The sequence below is a fragment of the Oncorhynchus kisutch genome, linkage group LG29 (assembly GCF_002021735.2).
Source record: "Oncorhynchus kisutch isolate 150728-3 linkage group LG29, Okis_V2, whole genome shotgun sequence".
Lineage (NCBI taxonomy): Eukaryota > Metazoa > Chordata > Actinopteri > Salmoniformes > Salmonidae > Oncorhynchus > Oncorhynchus kisutch.
The window spans coordinates 29,365,198-29,385,239 of NC_034202.2; the positions used below are offsets into that span (position 1 = coordinate 29,365,198).

The window sequence follows — 20,042 nt, forward strand, 5'->3', positions numbered from 1 at the left end:
CAGGAGAGGGGCCAGTTAACCCCTGACCCATGCTGACCCCACCCAGCTTCCTTTGGGTCTGGACAGGTTGGTGAGGTGGTCTCTACACAATATCATTATCCCCAAACTCCCATCATCTGGTTCTGATTTGGGTTATAAACACTGAAACCACAGGAGGATATGCATTGAAACCAATCAAAACTAGAAACCTCTCTCTCTCTCTCTTCTCTCTCTTTCTCCTCCCTGTGTCCTCCTACCCTGACGTGTTAGCGAGCCCCAGCATGTCTGTGGATGTCTCTCTCTGCTGGCGTGTCATCACCAACCTGAGCAGCAAGCTCGGTCACACACACACACCAGAAGAGGCTATAGGAGGAAGGGCTCATTATAATGGCTGGAATTGAGTAAATGGAACTGAGTCAAACATGTGGTTTCCATGTATGATGTGTATGATACTGTTCCATTTGTTCCATTCCAGCCATTACAATGAACCTGTCCTCCTATAGCTCCTCCCACCAGCCTCCTCTGACACACACACAGTCTTACAGACCCCCACCACTATACTTTGAAAAACTGCACAGCAGTCACAGTGTAAATTACTGCTGATGAAGAAATGTAATTAAGTCTGAGAAATAAAGACATTCACAGAAACTACATCCTCTCACAGAAACTACATCCTCTCACAGACACTACATCCTCTCACAGAAACGACACATTACTAATAGATAACCTAACACACTTAAAAGCACCTTAAATACTACACAATGCCAATGTCAGTAACACGCTAATGTACAGTAGGCTCTTAAAGCACCACTGATTATTTTATAAGCTGTTACTGTACGCACTAAGCCTGTCATATATCACTCAAACTGAATTTCACTCTCTAGTGTACACTCTTAGAAAAAAGGGTTCCATAAAAGTTATTCGGCTGTTGAACCCTCTGTGGACATGGAACCCAAAAGGGTTCTTCAAAGGGTTCTCCTATGGGGACCCTTGAAGGTTCTAGATAGCACCTTTTTTTCCTAAGAGTATAGTGCTAGCAGCTAGGAGAGTAACATGTCGAAAAACAACAGACTAGGACACCCAATGAAACTTGTGACCAAAACAATGCTCTGTGTGACTCATCTGCTAGTTTGGTATCGGGGGCCTCCCAGCGGTGTTCTCTCGGTTCAGCCCTCAGGAACCCATATCACTGTTGGGAGGGGCATGTGTTTGGTGTGGGTGGGGGGGGGTGGTCATCATGTCCCAACAGGTCAGCCCGCTCACTGCAAACCCCCACTCAGTCTCAGGAAACTTCAAATAAAAAATGGAGGCCAAGTGCCCATTGAGTCTCTCTCTCTCTCATTCTGTGTATATATCTCCCACCTTTATCAACACTCCCTCTATTCACCTCTCCTTCTTCTCCTCCTCTCCGCTCTTCTCTCAGAGATTCTGCATAGTGATCTAATCTGTCGGCGGTGATGACGGAGTAGAACTGAAGGGGCTCCAGTTTGACAGGAAGCACCACCCTCCCCCTCCTCACCCCCGTTCCCCTCTTTCCCACCTCCTCAACAATCCTCGCCTTCATAACCCTTGTCTCCCCCCTTTGTTGAGCAAGATGGGTCTCGTTGCTATGCCTCTGGCTGTGCTGTCCTCTCTGGCACCTGTGTCTGTGTGTGTGCGTGTGCATGTGTGTGTGCGCGTGAGTCTGTCACAGTGTGTCAGTGTATAACCAGCTAACACATTTGGTTCCTTGGAAGTTGTGGGGGTTTCACATTGTTTGTGGGAACGAAGCCATACGTTCCCTGACCGGTAAGTTTTTTTTAAACCTTCTGAGATCAGAAGTGAAAATGTTGCTATAGAGTTTTTATTTATGCTAATCTACATAAGTTATGTAGATGCTTTTGAATAACTTACTTAAAATGTTCACTGAGTGTTCCAACAAGACTTTTAATAGTGTACAAACCAAGAGAGTATCATTATGCTATTTTTTTCAATCTTTTTTATTTTATTTTATTTAGTTTAGTTTTGTGTTTTGTCTTAAATAACATTTTTCCTTGTTTTTTTCTGTATATATTTCGGATATATTTTAATATCACTTTCCATCTACAGAATGAATAGTCTCCAGCAAGCTGCCTCACCCAATGTGGTACGGATCTGCTATTTTTTATACTTAAGAACCGGAACCCCCATCAAAAGCTGGCTACTAGCTAGTAATCAGTAAGCCATTGCTAGGCCCATCTGCTAGGCCCATCTCCCGGCTAGCCGAAGAGGCCCATCAGCCACTCCTTGGGCTACAAAACCTGGACCCCCGCTGACCCATCACGACTGGACTACCAACGTAATTCTGCCCGAGGGGTTTTTTCAACTGACTCCTCCGTCTTGACGTCCCCTGTATGCCCACCCGCTAGCCTGCTAGCCGCGGCCCGCTAGCTGTCTAAAGCACATCGGACTGTTAGCTTAAGAGGCCCATCGGACATATTCTTTGGCCACTATACATACAGTTGAAGTCGTAAGTTTACATACACCTTAGCCAAATACATTTAAACTCAGTTGTTTTTTTTTACAATTCATGACATTTAATCCTAGTAAAAATTCCCTGTCTTAGGACAGTTAGGATCACCACTTTATTGTAAGAATGTGAAATGTCAGAATAATAGTAGAGAGAATTACTTATTTCAGCTTTTATTTCTTTCATCACATTCCCAGTGGGTCAAAAGTTTACATACACTCAATTAGTATTTGGTAGCATTGCCTTTAAATTGTTTTACTTGGGTCAAACGTTTCAGGTAGCCTTCCACAAGCTTCCCACAATACGTTGGGTGAATTTGGTCCCATTCCTCCTGACAGAGCTGGTGTGACTGGGTCAGGTTTGTAGGCCTCCCTGCTCGCACACGATTTTTCAGTCCTGCCCACAAATGTTCTTTGGGATTGAGGTCAGGGCTTTGTGATGGCCACTCCAATACCTTGACTTTGTTGTCCTTAAGCCATTTTGCCACAACTTTGGAAGAATGCTTGGGGTCATTGTCCATTTGGAAGACCCATTTGCGACCAAGCTTTAGCTTCCTGACTGATGTCTTGAGATGTTGCTTCGATATATCCACATTGAAAGATTAGTGGAATCTGTGTGGGTATCTGGACAGGTAGGATGACTGACAGTGAAGGTAAACAGGTGGTCACGTGTCAGGTGACAGAGGAATGGATGAGACTGAGGCAGGAATTCCTTTAACCATAAAGTGGTATATTTACTGAGTAGTCTGTGCTGCATCACAAAGGAAACAAATAACATGTATCCAATCAAATTCATAATCAAAGATCAAATCAGATCATTCATTATTAACATAAGTTTAGGGAATTCAACAGTCCAGTTCATTAAGAAGTCAATAGTAATCATCCGTGAGTCATTTAGGGTCGTAACTATTTATCATAAATCATGAAAGAATACAAACAGTGAATGGTGATACAATCTATAATCCCCATGATCAAAGTCAATCAGTTAGCAAACAATGGCGTTTCTCATTTCACTCTTTCAATTGTCTTCATGTGTACATATAATTAATTTCAATACACATGAACCATATCGATTGCATAATTGGCCTATGAGGAGCCGTAGGGCCGTGATCATTGACAATTCACATTACACAATATGTTTGAACCTGCGCTCCAAGCTGTGCTCCAAGCCGCGCTCCGCGGTAATAACTATTAACAATAACTGGTGGCCCATCTCCGGATCGCAAAAGATAGTTCAGATGAAAGGTAACATGAAAGGTAACAGAGTCGGTGGACTTAGGTGGATTCATGGACGCACAGAACTTCTGGATCAGATGGAGTCAAGGAAGAGAAAGCAGCGAGATCAGGCGATGGCAATTTCCTCCTTTTATGGAGTTGAGATCTGACGGACATTTCCACCTGACCTAATTAAAGCGCCCCTGGCCCAGCTGAGTAAATGGCAATGAATTAAAGGATTATTCCACCAACTCCATGGGCCTTTTCTACAACATCATTTTCCGCCCTCATGATGCCATCTATTTTGTGAAGTGCACCAGATCCTCCTGCAGCAAAGCACCCCCACAACATGATGCTAACACCCCCGTGCTTCACGGTTGGGATGGTGATCTTCGGCTTGCAAGCCTGACCCTTTTTCCTCCAAACATAATGATGGTCATTATGGCCAAACAGTTCTATTTTTGTTTCATCAGATCAGAGGACATTTCTCCAAAAAGTGCAATTTTTGTCCCCATGTGCAGTTGCAAACTGCAGTCTGGCTTTTTTATGGCGGTTTTGGAGCAGTGTCTTCTTCCTTGCTGAGCAGCCTTTCAGGTTATGTCGATATAGGGCTTGTTGTTTTACTGTGGATATAGTAACTTTTGTACCTGTTTCCTCCAGCATCTTCACAGGGTCCTTTGCTGCTGTTCTGGGATTGATTTGCACTTTTCGCACCAAACTACAATAATCTCTAAGAGACAGAACGCGTCTCCTTCCTGAGCGGTATGACGCTGCGTGATCCCATGGTGTCTATACTTGCATACTATTGTTTAAATATATGAACGTGGCACATGAACGTTGGAAATTGCTCCCAAGGATGAACCAGACTTGTGGAGGTCTACAATTTTTTTCTGAGGTCTTGGCTGATTTCTTTTGATTTTCCCATGATGTCAAGCAAAGAGGCACTGAGTTTGAAGGTAGGCCTTGAAATAAATCCACAGGTACACCTCCAATTGACTCAAATGATGTCAATTAGTCTATCACAAGCTTCTAAAGCCATGTCATAATTTTCTGCAATTTTCCAAGCTGTTTAAAGTCAGGGTCAACTTAGTGTATGTAAACTTCTGACCCACTAGAATTGTGATACAGTGAATTATAAGTTAAATAATCTGCCTGTAATCAATTGTTGGAAAAGTGTCATACACACAGTAGATGTCCTAACTGACTTGCCAAAACCATAGCTGGTTAACAAGAAATTTGTGGAGTGGTTGAAAAATGAGTTTTAATGACTGTATATTGCAATTCGATACAACACAGAACACTGCTGATCCGTCCTCTGAACCGGAACCCCCCAACAGAAGCTAGCCAGCTAACTAGCTACTAGCTAGTAGACAGCTAGCCACTGCTAGTGGTCATCAGCTACTTTTAGCCCGGACAACTCTCGCCAGTCTCGCCAGACTCAAACCAGAACAAATCACACTTTTTTCCTCCATATCTCTGGATTCCTACTGCAAGTTCTGAACCTTTTTTTCTCACCTGGATAGCTAGCTGCTATCCAAGTGGCCACTCCTGACTTAGGTCTCTGTCCCGAAACAAGGACCAATTAGCCTGGAGCTAGCCTTGCTAGGCCTGCTCTCCGTGGCACGCTAGCTGTCTAGAACACATCGGACTATTAGCTTAAGAGGCCCATCGGATAAATTCTTTGGCCACTATACCTATTTTGCCAATTATGCCTGGTTTACCATTCAGAGCCCTGCTGATCCGTCTGCTGACATCACAGCATGAGGAGGCCACAACAGACTTTCTTCCATCGCAACGTCCCTCTATGGCCTTCTGCTGGCTTGCTAGCCCGGGCCCACTAGCTGCCTGAAGCCACTCACTGGACTCCTATTATCACTTGGCCACACATGCCTCTCCCTAACGTCAATATGTCTTGTCCATTGCTGTTTTGGTTAGTAATTATTGGCTTATTTCACTGTAGAGCCTCTAGCCCTGCTCAATACGCCTTTAGTTCCACCTCCCACACATGCGGTGACATCACCTGGTTTAAATGATATTTCTAGAGACATTATCTCTTTCATTGTCACTCTATGCACAGGTTTACCTCCACTGTATCCACATCCTACCATACTTTTGTCTGTACATTATGCCTTGAATATATTCTACCGTGCCCAGAAATCTGCTCCTTTTACTCTCTGTTCTGAAAGTACTAGACAGACAGTTCTTTTAGCCTTTTGCCGTACCCTTATCCTACTCCTCCTCTGTTCCTCTGGTGATGTGGAGGTTAATACAGGCCCTGCAGTGCCTAGCTCCAATCACAATTCCCAGGCGCTCTCATTTGTTGACGTCTGTAACCGTAAAAGCCTTGGTTTCATGCATGTTAACATTAGAAGCCTCCTCCCTAAGTTTGTTTTATTCACTGCCCTAGCACACTCTGCCAACCTGGATGTCCTAGCCATGTCTGAATCCTGGCTTAGGAAGACCACCAAAAACTCAGCAATTTCCATCCCTAAGTATAACATTTTCCGACAAGATAGAACTGCCAAAGGGGGCATAGTTGCAATCTACTGCAGGGATAGCTGAGTTCTGTCTTATTATTCAGGTCTGTGCCCAAACTATTTGAGCTTCTACTTTTAAAAATCCACCTCTCTAGAAACAAGCCTCTTACCATTGCCACTTGCTATAGACCACCTTCTGCCCCCAGCTGTGCCCTGGACACCATATGTGAATTATTTGCACCCGTCTATCTTCAGAGCTCGTGCTGTTGGGTGACCTAAGCTGGGACCCCAGCATTCCTACAATCTAAGATCGATGCTCTCAATCTCACACAAATGATCAATGAACCCACCAGGTACAACCCCAAATCCATAAACACGGGCACCCTCATAGATACCATCCTAACCAACCTGCCCTCCAAATACACCTCTGCTATCTTCAACCAGGATCTCAGCGATCAATGCCTCATTGCCTGCGTCCGTAATGGGTCTGCGGTCAAGCAACCACCCTCATCACTGTCAAACGCTCCCTAAAACACTTCAGCGATCAGGCCTTTCTAATCGACCTTGCTCGGGTATCCTGGAATGCTATTGACCTCATTCCGTCAGTAGAGGATGCCTGGTTATTCTGTAAAAGTGCTTTCCTCACAATCTTAAATAAGCATGCCCCATTAAAAAAAATGTAGAACCAGGAACAGATATAGCCCTTGGTTCACTCCAGACCTAACTGCCATTGACCAGCACAAAAACATCCTGTGGCGTACTGCATTAGCATTGAATATTCCCCGCGATATGCAACTTTTTAGGGAAGTTAGGAACCAATATACACAGGCAGTTAGGAAAGGCTAGCTTTTTCAAACAGAAATTTGCATCCTATAGCACTAACTTCAAAACATTCTGGGACACTGTAAAGTCCATGGAGAATAAGAGCACCTCCTCACAGCTGCCTGCTGCACTGAGGCTAGGAAACACTGTCACCACCGATAAATCCGTGATAATTGAGAATTTCAACAAGCATTTTTCTATGGCTGGCCATGCTTTCCACCTGGCTACCCCTACCCTGGTCAACAGCCCTGCACCCCTCACTGCAACTTGCCCAAGCCTCCCCATTTCTCCCTCACCCATATCTAGATAGCTGATGTTCTGAAAGAGCTGCAAAATCTGGACCTCTACAAATCAGCAGGGCTAGACAATCTGGACCCTCACTTCCTAAAATTATCAGCTGAAATTGTTGCAATTCCTATTACTAGCTTGTTCAACCTCTCTTTCGTATCGTCTGAGATCCCCAAAGATTGGAAAGCTGCAGCGGTCATCCCCCTCTTCAAAGGGGAGACACTCTAGACCCAAACTGCTACAGACCTATATCTATCCTACCCTGCCTTTCTAAGGTCTTCGAAAACCAAGTTAACAAACAGATCACCGACCATTTTGAATCCCACCGTACCTTCTCTGCTATGCAATCTGGTTTCAGAGCTGGTCATGGGTGCACCTCATGCTCAAAGTCCTAAATGACATAATAACCGCCATCGATAAGAGACAATACTGTGCAGCTGTATTCATCGACCTGGCCAAGGCTTTCGACTGTCAATCACCACATTCTTATCAGCAGATTCAACAGCCTTGGTTTCTCAAATGACTGCCTCGCCTGGTTCACCAACTACTTCTCTGACTGAGGTCAGTTAGTCAAATCGGAGGGCCTGTTGTCCGGGCCTCTGGCAGTCTCTATGGGGGTGCCACAGGTTCAATCCTCGGGCCGACTCTTTCCTCTGTATACATCAATGATGTCGCTCTTGCTGCTGGTGATTCTCTGATCCACCTCTACGCAGACGACACCATTCTGTATACTTCTGGCCCTTCTTTGGACACTGTGTTAACAAACCTCCAGACGAGCTTCAATGCCATACAACTCTCCTTCTGTGGCCTCCAACTGCTCTTGAATGCAAGCAAAACTAAATGCATGCTCTTCAACCGATCACTGCCCACACCTACCCACCCGTTCAGCATCACTACTCTGGATGGTTCTGACTTAGAATATGTGGACAACTACAAAAACCTAGGTGTCTGGTTAGACTGTAAACTCTCCTTCCAAACTCACATTAAGCATCTCCAATCCAAAATTAAATCTAGAATCGGCTTCCTGTTTCGCAACGAAGTCTCCTTCACTCATGCTGCCAAACATACCTTCGTAAAACTGACCTTCCTACCGATCCTTAACTTTGGCGATGTAATTTACAAAATAGCGTCCGACACTCTACTCATCAAATTGGATGCAGTCTATCACAGTGCCATCCGTTTTGTCACCAAAGCCCCATATACTACCCAGCACTGCGACCTGTATGCTCTTGTTTGCTGGCCCTCGCTTCATATCCGTCGCCAAACCCACTGTCTCCAGGTCATCTATGTAAAGCCCCACCTTATCTCAGCTCACTGGTCACCATAGCAGCACCCACCCGCTGCACGCGCTCCAGCAGGTATATCTCACTGGTCACCATAGCAGCACCCACCCGCTGCACGCGCTCCAGCAGGTATATTTCACTGGTCACCATAGCAGCACCCACCCGCTGCACGCGCTCCAGCAGGTATATTTCACTGGTCACCATAGCAGCACCCACCCGCTGCACGCGTTCCAGCAGGTATATCTCACTGGTCACCATAGCAGCACCCACCCGCTGCACGCGCTCCAGCAGGTATATCTCACTGGTCACCATAGCAGCACCCACCCGCTGCACGAGCTCCAGCAGGTATATCTCACTGGTCACCATAGCAGCACCCACCCGCTGCACGCGCTCCAGCAGGTATATCTCACTGGAGGGGCAGTCACGCATGCACACACACTGTACAACCACAGTTCAAACATAGTACAACCACAGTCACACAGTACAACCACAGCACAGTCACACAGTACAACCACAGTACAACCACAGTACACGCCGAATACTCTGTCCCTCCTTTTTCTAATCCATGAATAATAATAATTTATTACAGTTATAAAGCGCTTTTCATTATTCTGTATAATCTCAAAGTGCATCACAAAACAATAATAAAATCTATTAAATAATAATTATAATTTTAAAAAATGCTTCCATTACGAAGCATCTGCTGTTTCTCAACAGTCTGGTCCCGGGGCCATCCTGACATCAGGCTATGGTGGAGGGCCGAGAGAGAGGGAAAGAGGGGTGCTGTGGTGGAGGGCCGAGAGAGAGGGAAAGAGGGGTGCTGTGGTAGAGGGGCCGAGAGAGAGGGAAAGAGGGGTTCTGTGGTGGAGGGGCCGAGAGAGAGGGAAAGAGGGGTGCTGTGGTAGAGGGGCCGAGAGAGAGGGAAAGAGGGGTTCTGTGGTGGAGGGGCCGAGTGAGAGAGATAGAGGGGTGCTGTGGTAGAGGGCCCGAGAGAGAGGGAAAGAGGGGTGCTGTGGTGGAGGGGCCGAGAGAGAGGGAAAGAGGGGTGCTGTGGTGGAGGGGCCGAGAGAGAGGGAAAGAGGGGTTCTGTGGTGGAGGGGCCGAGAGAGAGGGAAAGAGGGGTGCTGTGGTAGAGGGGGCCGAGAGAGAGGGAAAGAGGGGTTCTGTGGTGGAGGGGCCGAGAGAGAGAGATAGAGGGGTGCTGTGGTAGAGGGCCCGAGAGAGAGGGAAAGAGGGGTTCTGTGGTGGAGGGGCCGAGTGAGAGAGATAGAGGGGTGCTGTGGTAGAGGGCCCGATAGAGAGGGAAAGAGGGGTGCTGTGGTGGAGGGGCCGAGAGAGAGGGAAAGAGGGGTGCTGTGGTGGAGGGGCCGAGAGAAAGGGAAAGAGGGGTGCTGTGGTGGAGGGGCCGAGAGAGAGGGAAAGAGGGGTGCTGTGGTGGATGGGCCAAGAGAGAGAGGAGTGCTGTGGGGGGAGCCTGACATTTAGAGTAAATAAAAATAAACCTATCAAATTTCTGGCTTGGATTCCCTGGATGTTCTGCTCTTAAACCCTTCACAGGCCCCATCTCTGCCTCCCTCCTGGGCCAAGAACTAGCCCCTACCAGACCCACATCCATTCCTGCAGCCTGCAGCCCTCTCTGCTCTTAGTCTCAAATATGACCGGATAGCTGTCTTGCACCTCCATTCAGAGCCCCTCTATCCTGTACCTGCACATCATCAGATAGCGCACCCCTTCACAAGCACACTAGTTTATCTTTTAAGACGAAATGGTTTTAAACATCCATCACCTTGTTTAGATCGGTCTGCTTTTCTGTGAGCAGAGTGTGTGGGTGTGTGTGTGGGGAGGGGGGGGAGACCGACTCTGAGACTTGACTCTGAGAGAGGAAGCAAAGGAAGCAGTGGAGAGAGGGAGACCACAAAGAGAGGTGGGGGGTGAGAGAGGGAAGAGAGGAAAATACAAGATAGAGGGAAGAGAGGAAAATACAAGATAGAGGGAAGAGAGGAAAATACAAGATAGAGGGAAGAGAGGAAAATACAAGATAGAGGGAAGAGAGGAAAATACAAGATAGAGGGAAGAGAGGAAAATACAAGATAGAGGGAATAGAGGAAAATACAAGATAGAGAGTCAAATAAAAGATAGAGAGGGAAGAGAGGAAAATACAAGATAGAGGGAATAGAGGAAAATACAAGATAGAGAGTCAAATACAAGATAGAGAGGGAAGAGAGGAAAATACAAGATAGAGAGGGAAATACAAGATAGAGAGGGAAGAGAGGAAAATACAAGATAGAGAGGGAAATACAAGATAGAGAGGGAAATACAAGATAGAGAGGGAAATACAAGATAGAGAGGGAAATACAAGATAGAGAGGGAAATACAAGATAGAGAGGAAAATACAAGATAGAGAGGGAAATACAAGATAGAGAGGGAAATACAAGATAGAGAGTAAAATACAAGATAGAGAGGGAAGAGAGGAAAATACAAGATAGAGAGGGAAGAGAGGAAAATACAAGATAGAGAGGGAAGAGATGGAAATAAAGATAGAGAGGAAAGAGGAAAATACAAGATAGAGAGGGAAATACAAGATAGAGAGGGAAGAGAGGAAAATACAATATAGAGAGGGAAGAGAGGAAAATACAAGATAGAGAGGGAAGAGATGGAAATACAAGATAGAGAGGGAAATACAAGATAGAGAGGGAAATACAAGATAGAGAGGGAAGAGAGGAAAATACAAGATAGAGAGGGAAATACAAGATAGAGAGGGAAATACAAGATAGAGAGGGAAATACAAGATAGAGAGGGAAATACAAGATAGAGAGGGAAATACAAGATAGAGAGGGAAATACAAGATAGAGAGGGAAATACAAGATAGAGAGGGAAGCGAGGGAAATACAAGATAGAGAGGGAAATACAAGATAGAGAGGGAAATACAAGATAGAGAGGGAAATACAATATAGAGAGGGAAGAGAGGAAAATACAAGATAGAGAGGGAAATACAAGATAGAGAGGGAAGCGAGGGAAATACAAGATAGAGAGGGAAGAGAGGGAAATACAAGATAGAGAGGGAAGAGAGGGAAATTCCAGATAGAGAGGAAAGAGAGGGAAATACACGATAGAGAAGAAAATACAAGATAGAGAGGGAAGTGAGGGAAATACAAGATAGAGAGGGAAGAGAGGGTTATACAAGATAGAGAGGGAAGAGAGGGAAATACAAGATAGAGAGGGAAGCGAGGGAAATACAAGATAGATAGGGAAATACAAGATAGATAGGGAAATACAAGATAGAGAGGGAAGAGAGGAAAATACAAGATAGAGAGAGAAGAGAGGGAAATACAAGATAGAGAGGGAAATACAAGATAGAGAGGGAAGAGAGGAAAATACAAGATAGAGAGGGAAATACAAGATAGAGAGGGAAGAGAGGGAAATACAAGATAGAGAGGGAAATACAAGATAGAGAGGGAAATACAAGATAGAGAGGGAAATACAAGATAGAGAGGGAAGAGAGGGAAATACAAGATAGAGAGGGAAATTCAAGATAGAGAGGGAAGAGAGGGAAATACAAGATAGAGAGGGAAATACAAGATATAGAGGGAAATACAAGATAGAGAGGGAAGAGAGGGAAATACAAGATAGAGAGGGAAGAGAGGGAAATACAAGATATAGAGGGAAATACAAGATAGAGAGGGAAATACAAGATAGAGAGGGAAGAGAGGGAAATACAAGATATAGAGGGAAATACAAGATAGAGAGGGAAATACAAGATAGAGAGGGAAGAGAGGGAAATACAAGATATAGAGGGAAATACAAGATATAGAGGGAAGAGAGGGAAATACAAGATATAGAGGGAAATACAAGATAGAGAGGGAAATACAAGATATAGAGGGATTATGTAAAGGATCAAGTAAAGCAGAGTAAGATACAGCAAACAGTGTGTGTCCTCTTTATCAGAAAATACAAAACCGTCCTAGCTGCTTCTTAGCTGTCTTGGAACAAGATATGTATCTGTTTGCTCAGCTAACCACACACACACTGAGGCAGAGTCTTGTTAAACCAACTGACTACACAGGCAGGTAACCCTATAATTACCATTCTACAACAAGGATCAGCCTGCCTTTGTTTCCTCTGTAAACCCAGTCCTGAGAATGACACGGGATATATATCTCTAAGTTACGTAATGTATACAGTACCAGTCAAAGGTTTGGACACAGCTACTCATTCAAGGGTTTTCCTTTATTTTTACTATTTTCTACATTGTAGAATAATAGTGAAGAAATCAAAACTATGAAATAACACATATGGAATCATGTAGTAACCAAAAAAGTGTTAAACAAATCTAAATATATTATATTTGATATTCTTCAAAGTAGCCACCCTTTGCCTTGATGACAGCTTTGCACACTCTTGGCATTCCATGCTTCAAGAGATATTACATTTCTGATTGGTTATAGTTACCCATCGACCAATCACGGCCTTTATTTATGAGGCATTTGAAAAGCTCCCTGGTCTTTAAAGTTGAATCTGTGCTTGACATTACAGATGTTGTATGTATGGTGGACAGAGGAAGGGTTAGTCATAAGAAAATAATGTCAAGCCTTATTATTTGTCCATGTAACTTATTATGTGATTTGTGATTCGTTTTACTCCTGAACTAATTGCTAGAGGCTTGCTTAAACAAAGTGGCTGAATACGTACACAACGACTATATTTTAGTTATTTACTTTTTATTCATCTTTAAAAAAGAAAAACGAGTAGATTGTTGACAAAAAAAATACAATCAAATACATTTGAATCCCACTTTGTAACACAATAAAATGTGAAGAAATCCAAGGGGTCTGAATACTTTTGCAAGGCCCTGTATCTCCAAGTCTGGGGGATGCGGTCCCTGTGTCTGTGTAGCTGTGAATGACACAGAGAGACTAAACGGGTGGGGAGAGGAGATCTACTGCCTGTCTGTCAGAATGATGGCACCTGCAGTGGAGACGCCCACACAACACCAATCAATGTGACTGACATCTGGAGGCCTCGGGAAAGGAAAGGGCTATTTCGCTCAAGGTCAGTTTCGCTCAAGGTCAGTTTCACCAAGGTCAGTTCGGATTAAAAATCAGTGACTGCTCAGCAACAGCTGAAATGATACTGACGGTAAGAGATCCCAGACAAATGTTTATTCCTACATTTACTATTGCAAACTGGTGAATGGATTCAAATATAGAACAGCCATTTAGTGAGGGAAGTAAAAAGTGTACTTTAGGAGAGAGAGAGGGAAAGAAAGTGAGAGAGAGAGCGAGAGAGAGGGAGACAGAAAGAGAGCTAGAGAGGGAGAAGGAAAGAGAGAGAGAGAGAGCAAGAGAGAGATGAGCGAGAGATTGAGAGAGAGAGAAAAAGAGGGCAAAAGAGGAGAGAGGGGGAGACAGAAAGAGAGCTGGAGAGGGAGAATGAAAGAGAGAGAGAGAGGGAGACAAAGAGAGCTAGAGAGGGAGAAGGAAAGAGAGAGAGAGCGAGAGAGAGATGAGCGAGAGATTGAGAGAGAGAGAAAAAGAGGGCGAAAGAGGAGAGAGAGGGAGACAGAAAGAGAGCGAGAAGGAAAGAGAGAGAGAGAGAGAGAGAGAGAGAGCGAGAGAGCGAGAGAGAGAGAGAGAGAGAGAGAGAGAGAGAGAGAGAGAGAGAGAGAGAGAGAGAGGGAGAGAGAGAGAGAGAGGGAGAGAGAGAGAGAGAGAGAGAGAGAGAGAGAGAGAGAGAGAGATGAGCGAGAGATTCAGAGAGAGAGAAAAAGAGGGCGAAAGAGGAGAGAGAGGGAGACAGAAAGAGAGCTGGAGAGGGAGAAGGAAAGAGAGAGAGAGAGAGAGAGACAAAGAGAGAGAGAGAGAGAGAGAGGGAGAGAGAGAGAGAGGGAGACAAAGAGAGCTAGAGAGGGAGACAAAGAGAGCTGGAGAGGGAGAAGGAAAGAGAGAGAGAGAGAGAGAGAGAGAGAGAGAGAGAGAGATGAGCGAGAGATTGAGAGAGAGAGAAAAAGAGGGCGAAAGAGGAGAGAGAGGGAGACAGAAAGAGAGCTGGAGAGGGAGAAGGAAAGAGAGAGAGAGAGAGAGAGAGAGAGAGAGAGAGAGGGAGATGAGCGAGAGATTCAGAGAGAGAGAAAAAGAGGGCGAAAGAGGAGAGAGAGGGAGACAGAAAGAGAGCTGGAGAGGGCGAAGGAAAGAGAGAGAGAGAGAGAGAGAGAGAGAGAGAGAGAGAGAGAGAGAGAGAGAGAGAGAGAGAGAGAGAGAGAGAGAGGGAGACAAAGAGAGCTAGAGAGGGAGAAGGAAAGAGAGAGAGAGCGAGAGAGAGATGAGCGAGAGATTGAGAGAGAGAGGAAAAGAGGGCGAAAGAGGAGAGAGAGGGAGACAGAAAGAGAGCTGGAGAGGGAGAAGGAAAGAGAGAGAGAAAGAGAGAGAGAGAGAGAGAGAGAGAGAGAGAGAGAGAGAGAGAGAGAGAGAGAGAGAGAGAGAGAGAGAGAGAGAGGGAGAGAGAGAGAGAGAGAGAGAGAGAGAGAGAGATGAGCGAGAGATTCAGAGAGAGAGAAAAAGAGGGCGAAAGAGGAGAGAGAGGGAGACAGAAAGAGAGCTGGAGAGGGAGAAGGAAAGAGAGAGAGAGAGAGAGACAGAGAGAGAGAGAGAGAGGGAGAGAGAGAGAGAGGGAGACAAAGAGAGCTAGAGAGGGAGACAAAGAGAGCTGGAGAGGGAGAAGGAAAGAGAGAGAGAGAGAGAGAGAGAGAGAGAGAGAGAGAGAGAGAGAGAGAGAGAGAGGGGGGGGGGGACAAAGAGAGCTAGAGAGGGAGAAGGAAAGAGAGAGAGAGATGAGCGAGAGATTGAGAGAGAAAAAAAGAGGGAGAAAGAGGAGAGTGAGAGAAAAAAGAGAGTGAGCTAGGAAAGAGAGGAAGTATTTAAGTGTTTAATGCGGGAGCGTTCCTGGGTGGATTCAGCTCTTTGACGTTTCCGCAGCACACAGCTGTCACCATGGAAACCACACTCAGAGAGGCTAGAGAGAATGAGAGTGAGAGAGACAGTGTGAGAAACCGGCAGAATGGAGAGAGAAGAGAGAGACAGAGAGAGAAAGATAGAGAGAGCAGATAAAGTGGGAGAGAGAGGAGAGAGAGAGAGGGGAGATAGAGAGAGAGAGACGTAGGGCGGTTGCATTCTGGCGGCTGCACCACATAACACAGATGTCCATGAGGGAGAGGAGCCTGGGCTGGGCTGTGCTGTTTTGAGCCTAAGGGAAACTGCAGCAGCACCATCTCTGAGTGGGGGTGAGGAGAGTGTGGATAAACACCATCTCTGAATGGGAGGGAGGAGAACGTGGATAAACACCATCTCTGAATGGGAGAGAGGAGAGCGTGGATAAACACCATCTCTGATGGGAGAGAGGAGAACGTGGATAAACACCATCTCTGAATGGGAGAGAGGAGAGCGTGGATAAACACCATCTCTGATGGGAGAGAGGAGAGCGTGGATAAACACCATCTCTGATGGGAGAGAGGAGAGCGTGGATAAACACCATCTCTGAATGGGAGGGAGGAGAGCGTGGATAAACACCATCTCTGAATGGGAGGGAGGAGAGCGTGGATAAACACCATCTCTGATGGGAGAGAGGAGAACGTGGATAAACACCATCTCTGAATGGGAGAGAGGAGAGCGTGGATAAACACCATCTCTGATGGGAGAGAGGAGAGCGTGGATAAACACCATCTCTGATGGGAGAGAGGAGAGCGTGGATAAACACCAGCACTGGGCATGCTCCATTCTCAAGGCCAGTGAGAAAATGAGATTTCAGCTCTTTAGTCTCTCGGTTCCGTCAGCTCTCTGCCTCCATCCCATCTTCCATCTGTCAGTTCAGTCTTTATAACTACATCATACCACCAGGACTCTCCTTCTCCTGGAAATGGCTCTATACTAAATGAAAATGGACTGATTCATCTAATAATTGATTGATCTAATGGTGGATTTATTGGTGAAGACGTGTCCTTCTTATGGCCCCGCGGCTGACTCATCTAGTGACAGAGAGACAGAGAGGCCTGTAAGAGAAGAGATGGACATAGCAACACAGCAGCCAATAGGGCGTGCCACCAGAGCAACCTCACACACACACAACCCTGTCACAGGAAAAGCTCTCACCATCTCCCATCTAACATCACCTCCTCTTTGTCACAGGTTGACCTTACTGTAATTAGTATTTCATCGTTTTTTTTAAACCTTTATTTAAATAGGCAAGTCAGTTAAGAACAATTTCTTATTTACATTATTATTTACACTTACCCTGGCCAAACCCTAACCCGGACAATGCTGGGCCAATTGTGTGCCGCCCTATGGGACCTAATCACAGCCAGTTGTGATACAGCCTGGAATCGAACCAGGGTCTGTAGTGAAGCCTTTAGCACTGAGATGCAGTGCCTAGTAATAAGTCACTGATGTCACTAACTAGCAGGTTTACTCCCCACCCTCACCTAACCATCAGCCTCTCTACTCTGGGGTTTAATAGTCTGCAGAACCACACCCTGTTAGAATTGCACCCTCGCCTCTTTCTGAAAAATCACTGAGCTTTCACTGATCCCTTGAAATCAGTGCTCTGCCAGAACTACAGTGTGTGTGTGTGTGTGTGTTCGTGTGTGTGTGTGTGTGTGTGTGTGTGTGTGTGTGTGTGTGTGTGTGTGTGTGTGTGTGTGTGTGTGTGTGTGTGTGTGTGTGTGTGTGTGTGTGTGTGTGTGTGTGTGTGTGTGTGTGTGCTCTAGGATTGAGTGTTATCCAGATGTCCTCTCTATGGGACCAGACTAGTGTCTCTCTCTGGGACCAGACTAGTGTCTCTTTCTGGGACCAGACTAGTGTCTCTCTATGGGACCAGACTAGTGTCTCTCTATGGGACCAGACTAGTGTCCCTCTATGGGACCAGACTAGGGTATCTCTATGGGACCAGACTAGTGTCTCTCTATGGGGACCAGACTAGTGTCTCTCTATGGGACCAGACTAATGTCTCTCTATGGGACAGGACTAGTGTCTCTCTATGGGACCAGACTAGTGTCTCTCTATGGGACCAGACTAGTGTCTCTCTATGGGACCAGACTAGTGTCTCTCTATGGGGCCAGACTAGGGTATCTCTATGGGGACCAGACTAGTGTCTCTCTATGGGGACCAGACTAGTGTCTCTCTATGGGACCAGACTAGTGTCTCTCTCTGGGACCAGACTAGTGTCTCTCTATGGGATTAGACTAGTGTCTCTCTATGAGACCAGACTAGAGTCTCTCTATTGGACCAGACTAGTATCTCTCTATGGGACCAGACTAGTGTCTCTCTGTGGGACAAGACTAGTGTCTCTCTGTGGGACAAGACTAGTGTCTCTCTGTGGGACCAGACTAGTGTCTCTCTCTGCTTGACCAGACTAGTGTCTCTCTCTGCTTGACCAGAGTAGGTTATCTCTCTTGGACCAGACTAGTGTCTCTCTATGGGAACAGACTAGGTTATCTCTCTGCTCTACCAGCCTAGGGTCTCTCTCTGCTCTACCAGACTAGGGTCTCTCTGCTTGACCAGACTAGGGTCTCTATGGGACCAGACTAGTGTCTCTCTATGGGACCAGACTAGGGTCTCTCTATGGGACCAGACTAGAGTCTCTCTATGGGACCAGACTAGGGTATCTCTCTGCTCTACCAGACTAGGGTTTCTCTCTGCTCTACCAGGCTAGGGTCTCTCTGCTTGACCAGACTAGGGTCTCTATGGGACCAGACTAGTGTCTCTCTATGGGACAAGACTAGTGTCTCTCTGTGGGACCAGACTAGTGTCTCTCTCTGCTTGACCAGACTAGTGTCTCTCTCTGCTTGACCAGAGTAGGTTATCTCTCTTGGACCAGACTAGTGTCTCTCTATGGGAACAGACTAGGTTATCTCTCTGCTCTACCAGCCTAGGGTCTCTCTCTGCTCTACCAGACTAGGGTCTCTCTGCTTGACCAGACTAGGGTCTCTATGGGACCAGACTAGTGTCTCTCTATGGGACCAGACTAGGGTCTCTCTATGGGACCAGACTAGAGTCTCTCTATGGGACCAGACTAGGGTATCTCTCTGCTCTACCAGACTAGGGTTTCTCTCTGCTCTACCAGGCTAGGGTCTCTCTCTGGGACCAGACTAGTGTCTCTCTATGGAACCAGACTAATGTCTCTCTGATCTACCATACTATGGTCTCTCTCAGGGACCAGACTAGGGTCTTTCTCTGCTCTACCAGACTAGTGTCTCTCTCTGCTCTACCAGACGAGGGTCTCTCTCTGCTCTACCATACTAGGGTCTCTCTATGGGATCAGACTAGGGTCTCTCTCTGCTCACCAGACTAGGGTCTCTCTCTGGAATCAGACTAGGGTCTCTCTCGCTCTACCAGACTAGTGTCTCTCTCTGGAACCAGACTAGGGTCTCTCTCTGCTCTACCAGACTAGGGTCTCTCTCTGCTCTACCAGACTAGGGTCTCTCTCGCTCTACCATACTAGGGTCTCTCTCTGGAATCAGACTAGGGTCTCTCTCGCTCTACCAGACTAGTGTCTCTCTATGGGACCAGACCAGGGTCTCTCTCTGCTTGACCAGACTAGGGTCTCTCTCTGGGACCAGACTAGAGTCTCTCTCTGGAACCAGACTAGGGTCTCTCTCTGCTCTACCAGACTAGTGTCTCTCTCTGCTCTACCAGACGAGGGTCTCTCTCTGCTCTACCATACTAGGGTCTCTCTATGGGATCAGACTAGGGTCTCTCTCTGCTCACCAGACTAGGGTCTCTCTCTGGAATCAGACTAGGGTCTCTCTCGCTCTACCAGACTAGTGTCTCTCTCTGGAACCAGACTAGGGTCTCTCTCTGCTCTACCAGACTAGGGTCTCTCTCTGCTCTACCAGACTAGGGTCTCTCTCGCTCTACCATACTAGGGTCTCTCTCTGGAATCAGACTAGGGTCTCTCTCGCTCTACCAGACTAGTGTCTCTCTATGGGACCAGACCAGGGTCTCTCTCTGCTTGACCAGACTAGGGTCTCTCTCTGGGACCAGACTAGAGTCTCTCTCTGGAACCAGACTAGGGTCTCTCTCTGCTCTACCAGACTAGGGTCTCTCTCTGCTCTACCAGACTAGGGTCTCTCTCTGCTCTACCATACTAGGGTCTCTCTATGGGATCAGACTAGGGTCTCTCTCTGCTCACCAGACTAGGGTCTCTCTCTGGAATCAGACTAGGGTCTCTCTCGCTCTACCAGACTAGTGTCTCTCTCTGGAACCAGACTAGGGTCTCTCTCTGCTCTACCAGACTAGGGTCTCTCTCTGCTCTACCAGACTAGGGTCTCTCTCGCTCTACCATACTAGGGTCTCTCTCTGGAATCAGACTAGGGTCTCTCTCGCTCTACCAGACTAGTGTCTCTCTATGGGACCAGACCAGGGTCTCTCTCTGCTTGACCAGACTAGGGTCTCTCTCTGGGACCAGACTAGTATCTCTCTATGGGACCAGACTAGTGTCTCTC

General features: G+C 46.4%; 1 protein-coding gene across 2 annotated transcripts in view; it reads right to left on the minus strand.

The window, feature by feature from the left end:
• The window catches only part of nrg2a (neuregulin 2a), a 180,508-nt gene that overhangs the window by 143,399 nt on the left and 17,067 nt on the right, over positions 1-20,042 (minus strand). The gene's annotated exons all lie outside the window — the stretch shown is intronic.